Source organism: Chinchilla lanigera, unplaced genomic scaffold, assembly GCF_000276665.1.
Source record: "Chinchilla lanigera isolate Chin_1 unplaced genomic scaffold, ChiLan1.0 scaffold00137, whole genome shotgun sequence".
Classification (NCBI taxonomy): Eukaryota; Metazoa; Chordata; class Mammalia; order Rodentia; family Chinchillidae; genus Chinchilla; species Chinchilla lanigera.
The window spans coordinates 2,175,008-2,181,812 of NW_004955538.1; the positions used below are offsets into that span (position 1 = coordinate 2,175,008).

General features: G+C 50.4%; 1 long non-coding RNA gene across 1 annotated transcript; it reads right to left on the reverse strand.

The window, feature by feature from the left end:
• Positions 1 to 1,745: 1,745 nt before the first annotated feature.
• On the reverse strand, positions 1,746 to 5,557 carry LOC106147277. The gene is made up of 3 exons (XR_001232091.1): positions 5,437 to 5,557; positions 3,029 to 3,243; positions 1,746 to 2,194 (listed from the first exon to the last, which is right to left on the reverse strand). It is a non-coding gene; the product is annotated as an uncharacterized LOC106147277 (long non-coding RNA).
• Between the last annotated feature and the right edge of the window lie 1,248 nt (positions 5,558 to 6,805).

Here is a 6,805-nt window from a genome sequence, read left to right on the forward strand (position 1 = left end):
AGCCTTTCCTGCTGCAGTTCGTCTCACTGGGGTCCTAACTGTGCGAAACACAGCTGGGCCACTTCCGCTGCAAGAGCAGCACAGGGTCAGGAGAGCCAGACAGGTGGACAGCTCGGACAGACGGGGTCCTCCCTTCCCACCCGGGGAGAATGCAGAACAGACGCTGTGAAGGGGGAGACACCGCTGCGGACCTCACTAAAGGACTGTATAACAGGGTCCTCAACCACTCTGTGAATGCATGTGTATGTAAGAGGTTATTGATAAACTTCTAAGATAGGCATTTATCTCACTTTTTTCTTTCTTTGCATGTGTCATATAAAGTGTGTTGCTTGGATAATGCGATTCCAAAATAAATCTCATCCAAGCAAATTAATGGGTTCAGCCCCTCTGAATGTTGTAATTGTTGTACTTACTGAAAGATTTTAAATAATAAATTTATTATGTAAATTTTTTAAAAGGGGGAGACACTCTGCCTTCAAATAAGGAAAACAGACAGCAACACACACCCTCACACACACACATACACACATACATAGTACCTGTGTGTGCACCAAGGCAGCCTGCAGGAATACACCAGGAGTGGTGACAGTGGTTGCTTGTATGGGTGGTGTGGGTGTACACACGTGTGTGCGTGTGCGCCAGAGGGAGAGAGACAGGGTTTGTATGGAGACAGTATGGGAAGGAGGTATTTCTCCACACTCCCCATAACTGTTGTTACTCAGCCATGCGCACGTGTGTGACTAACTTTTCGTCGTTTTTTGGATTTTTGACACTACACTCTGTAGAACTCACTATGGAGCTCAGACTAGCCTTGACCGAGAGGTGACCTTCCTGCCTCAGCCTCCCAAACACTGGGAATACAGGCTACAACACCGCACCAGGCTTATAATTACCACTTTACAGCTGACTCTTCACCGGGAGATGGAGGCTGGTGTTGCTGGAGGAGGAGGAGGAGAGGCAGCGTGGTGTCCCGGCTCTGGGAGTGCGGCTGCCGTGAGCGCTCGCCTGGGGCGGACTCTGGGGCCGCACGCGTGCTCAGCAGCACTCAGCGCTGCTCTGTGTCCCCAGCCTGTGGTTTGTGTGGCCACACTGTGGGCCACACAGCTGGGTCAGGAGTCACTTTATCACGAGCCTGGTCATCGCCAGGGGACAGCCACGTGCGGGCTGAGGGTGAGGGTGGGGAGCAGCCCACACAGAGGATGGGGTCCCAGGACGAGGGAGGACGGGGTGGGGGCTCGGGTCATAGAGGGTGTGGAGGTGCTGTAGGTCCTGGGGACACAGCTGAGGGGCACCTGGGAGGGCCCCAAGCCTCATCAGGGGCCACAAGCTCAGGCAGCTTGGACAGAGCTGGCCTCGGGTGCTGATGGACAGTGGCCTGGGGAGGGGCGGGGCAGTAAGAGGAAGCTGAGGTCCTCCGAGGTCCTACCAGTGGGGGAGGCAGTGACCTTAAAAGGCTTAAGCCTCAGCCAGGCGTGGTGGTGTGCACCTGTAATGCTAGCACTGAGAGGCTGAGGCAGGAGGATCACAACTTTGAGCCTAGCTCGGACAACTTAGCAATTTAATACGAGGCCCTGTCTCAAAATAAAAAATGTTTTAAAAGGGTTGGGGCTGGGGATATAGCTCAGTGGCATAAGCGCCTGCCTGGCAAGTGCAAGGTCCTGAGTTGGATTCCCGGTACCAAAAAAAAAAAAAAAAGGGTTGGGGATCGAGCTCAGTGCAAAGGTCCTGGGTTCAATCCCCAGTACCACACAACAAAAACATAAACCTGGAACCTCAGCTATGTGCGCCTCGGAATGCACAAGGCCACCTAAGGGAGCCCTAGGGGAGCAGCCAGGGGGTGTGTGAGGGACCAGCCAGCAATGCAGGTGAAAGGGGAACCTTCTTCCAACAGCCTTCCAGGGGTTCAAGCGGTGTGACTGAGGAAGCGCTCACAGAAGATCCTAATCGGGTTGCCGGCCCTTGGAAGATGACAAATACCACTACAGACAATGGCTTGCGCAACCTGTCCCGGTGCCCCAGCCAGGCCAGCCACGCTTTCGCGGTTCTCAAACGTGCGCGTAGGCAGCGATGACATTCACTCCCAGCTTAGGGTCACGGAGCTGCGAAAGATGAGCTCTGCCCCCAAGATTGCTCTGATGCTGCAACTAATTCCGACTGCCGTCCTGCGGAGTGTGAGCTTGCGGAGACCCAGGGCCTGCAACCATCAGGAAGAAGAAACAAGGAAAAATGTGGTAGGGTAGCTGGGTGTGGTGGCATACGCTTGTGATCCCGGCACTTGGGAGGCTGAGGCAGGAGGACCACCTTGAGTTTGAGGCCAGCCTGGGCTATGTAGGTAGACGCTGTCTCAAAAAAAAACATGGGAAGGAAGAGGATTTCTGCTCTTCCCTGCAGGGCCAGCTAGCCTATCCTTGGCAAGGTCCCGCGGGGTTGAACCCCAGGCCTCGTGTCTGCGGGGGCAAGCGCTACAGCCCCAGCCTCTGGGTTAATAACCTGAACCATTAACTGCCAGAGGGAGATCGCCAGGGTGGAAGCAGAGACTCTAGTCTGCTTTGCCACAGGGCTTCATTTACTCTTCTTTTCAGTGCCTGGATTAACTCCCCATCGTTTACATACTCCTCATTTTAGCTACTTGGTTTTGATTGTCCTAAATGTGCCTGGGAGGGTCTTGGTGACATGAATCCCAGTAACCTCTATAAGTCCTAGAAGATTCCCCCGCAGAGCCAAGAATTGCATAATCTCACTAGCAGTACGCAGAGGCAGGGCGGTCTCTGCTAAGCTCAGAGGCTGGGGCTAAGGCAAGAGGACAGTGCCAGGTGTAGGACTTGGGCTCCTGTTCCTTACCCATATGTCCATGCCTTTGTCCTCTCAGGAGGCAGGGCCAGGAAGTTCCGCCTCGTGAGCTTCTCCCTGAACCTGGAGGCCAGGAGGGCCGCCTCCACCAAGCGAATGGCACAACTCCCCGTGAAGCCAAGCCAGGTTAGCGGTCTGACTTCCCCTGCTGTCCTCCCTGCTCCTCCTCAGCACTCACCAAGCACCAGCAGGGCTCGCTGTGCAAATGGCTTCCGGAGTTTCTGGATTTGGGTGGTGTGTGTGTGTGGCGGGGGGTATTCAAATCCAAACTTCAGCAGGCAGGCAGAAAGCTTAGCTCAAGTTTCGGTGAAGACAGAAGCTGCTGTCCAGGCACGCAAATCCTGGCTGCCACTGTAGCCCAGTGGTCACAGAGAGAGCCACGTTCTCCTTCACCTTTAAAATGAGAAGAAGCCAGGAGTGGTGGCACAGGCCTGTAATCCCAGCACTCGGGAGGGTGAGGCAGGAGGATCGCTGTGAGTTTGAGACCAGCCTGGGCTATAAAGTGAGCTCAAGCCCAGCCTGAACTGCATAGCGAGACCCTGTCTCAAAAAGATACACACACACACACACACACACACACACACACACACACAAAACACAAGGAGAAGGTTGCATTTATCTTGGTTTTAAGGTTTTAATTCTGTGATCTGTGGATTTAAATGCACTGAGACCTCGATATCACCGCCTTCATGACAAGCACGTCCGCTGGCTGTGTCCTAGACATCTGCAGCATTGTTCACAACGTGTGCAGCCCAGGCCTCCCCTGGGCGAGACAAAGCCCATATTAGTGAGTGACAAATGTTCATTTTGAACCCTTCTTTCTTTCTTTTCTCTTTTTGTCTTTTTTGAGACAAGGTCTCACTGTGCAGTTCCCAAGTATTTGGGATTATAGGCACGTGGACACCATACCTGGTTATGGTTGGATTCTTGCTGTTGAACAATTTTCAGGTTGGAAGGGTATCTCAGTGGTGTAGCACTTGCTTAGTGTGAGTAATGCCCTGGTTTTGAACTCCAGCATGGCAAAAATATTTTTTAGTTTAATGAGATTTGCACAGCTGATTAAACAGAAATGCTAAGAGGGGTTGAAGGGGTTGCAGGAAGAGTAAGAGAATGGGAAAAAAGTAAAAAGAAACACTAAAAAACCTCAATTTGTGTAATCTCTGCATCACATAGTATCTAGAATTAAATATATTCATATAGTAAAAGCATACAGTAGCTACTATAGAGAGAACCCATAGGCACAGTCTTTCTTTCCTTCCTTCCTTCTTTTCCTTCCTTCCTTCTTTCTTCTTTTTTTTTTTTTTTTTTTTTTTGAGACAGAGTCTTGCTATGCAGTTAAGGCTGGTCTTGAGCTTACCTCGTAGCCCAGGTTGGTCTCAAACTTGCGACGATCTTCCTGCCTCAGCCTCCCAAGTGCTGGGATTACAGGAGTGCGCCACCACGCCTAACTTCTTTCTTTCTTTGAGACAGGGTTTTACTGAGTAGTTCAGGCTGGCTTTGAACTCACTGCATAGTCCAGGCTGGCTTTGAACTCCTGGCAATCCTGCTCCCTCAGCCTCCCAAGTACTGGAATTATAGGCATTCACTACCACACCTGGTGATGTTCAAACTTTCTAAGCATTGTTTTAAGAATGTCTTCAAAATGCTACAAACCCAAAGTGATGATAAAGAGACACTAATTATCCCGATTTTATCAGTGCATATTATATACATGTATTGAGATCTCACACATACTTCATAAATATATACAATCATCACATGTAAACCAAAAATTTAACTAAAAATGTTTAAGGGCATGGAAGTGTTCACTACCCTGATTCGGTCATTTGTATGCTGTATGCATGTATTGAATTATTATACTGAATGCCATAAATGTGTGTATTTAAAGTAATAGCCAGCCGGGCATTGTGGTGCACACCTGTAATCCCAGCACTCAGGAGGATGAGACAGGAAGGTCATTTCAAGTTTGAGACCAGCCTGGGCTACAAAGTGAGCTCAATGCCAGCCTGAACTGCACAGAGAGACCCTGTCTCAAAAAGACAAAAAAAGGAGACAAAAACAAACAAACAAATAAATAAATACATATTTTTAAATGAATTTTTTTGGAGACATGGTCTCACTATGTAACCCAGACTGCCCTTGAACTCATGGTGCTTTTCCTGCCTCAGCCTCCCAAGTGCTGGGATTATAGGCTGTGACACAATGCCAAGCTAAACAAAATTAATTTCTGGCTAATTTCTCTCTCAGAATAATCCGGCCTTTGGTACAGCTAAAAAATAGAGAGAAAGCGGGGCTGGGGATTTAGCTCAGCGGCACAGTGCCTGCCTGGCAAGCTCAAAGTCGTGAGTTCGATTCCTGGTACCAGAAGAAAAACAAACAAACAAAAAACAAACAAACAAAAAAATAGAGAGAAAGCAAGCAAGGGAGGGAGGAATCCCCTCACTGTCTCGCCTGTGCCCTCTGCTGGAGATTTTCCACGCACCCCCTGGCAAGGCGCAAGGTCAGAACCCAGGGAAGCCAGGTGCCGGCTGAAGTAGCAGGTTGGTGACGCATCTGCCCTCAGATCACCCTCCCACACACCCTCACCTTCTGTGAAGATTTCCACCGCGCCAATGCATCCTTCCTTCCTGCAGCTAAAGCCAGTTTCACCCTTCCTTCCAAGCGGGGAGGCGCAGTCCCCACACATGTCGCGTCTGTCCTAGTCTGAGCTGATCACTCCTCAGGTGAGGCAGGACTGGAAGTATTTTGTGACTGAAAGACTGAATTGTAATGTGAACCGCAAGTTGTGCAATAGTTATGATTTGTACAATAATGTAAGTGTACACAGTCAGAAGGCCAAAGAGAGAAGAGCAGGAAATGATCGGCATACGTTAAAAAAAATACATAAACCAAGTATGTGGCACACACCTGTAATCCCAGCACTCAGGAGGAGGCTGAGACGGGAGGATCACTGAGAGTTCAAGCCCAGCCTACATTATGTAACAAGACCCTGTCTCAACAACAACAAAAAAAAAAAACGGCCGGGGATATAGCTCAGTGGCACAAGCACCTGCCTGGCAAGCACAAGGTCCTGAGTTCAATTCCTGGTACCCCCCCCCAAAAAAAAGTAGTCAGGCATGGTGGCACACGCCTGTAATTCCAGCACTCAGGAAGCTGAGGCAGGAAGATCGTTGCGAGTTCGAGGTCAGCGTAGGCTACAAAGTGAGCTCAAGGCCAGCCTGAACTGCATAGCAAGACCCTGTCTCAAAAAGACAAAGGAAAAAAACATAAAACCAGCAAATAAAACCAAACCAGGCATATGCAGTCCTTGTTCTCTAACAGTTAGGAGCGCAGCCCAGTCCCCAAGTCTCCCTCCGTTACTCATGCTTCCTTTCCCGCTGGTGTGTGGATCGCCCCATCCTAGGACCTCAGCGGTTTGCAGACTTTGCTGGATGAAACGAGGCAAATCCCCCTCCTGCAGGTCCGAGTCGGCCGTCCCCGGCGTCCTGCCGGCCGTGGAAGTCCTGAGGGCTGCGAGACCCTCTCCAGCTGACTGAGCAGCAGCGCATGATCTCCCTCAGCATCGCCTGCTGGCTGGCTCACCGAAGGTTACTGAAGGAGCAGGGGCAAAGAATTTAAGTGAAGCAAAACGGAGCTTTACTTGGGAACAGCGCTGCAGCAGCGATGGCAAGGTGCCGCGGTGGGGTCCCTGTGCCCGGTAAACTACGGCTGTCTTCAGAAAAACTGAGGCAAAGGAAGGCAGTTAAAGGCAAAAATAAAAGCCTTCACTGCAGTAACTGGTAATGACAGTTGCATCAGTCTGAGAGAACAGTTTGCGCAGACGTTCTTATAGAGGGGTATCCTGTCTGACAGTCTCAGCCCATGGTATCATGGTTGTCATGGTGTCCTGGTTGTCATGGTGTCACAGTGGTCATGGTGTCCTGGTATCCTGGTTGTCATGTGTCATGGTGTCCTG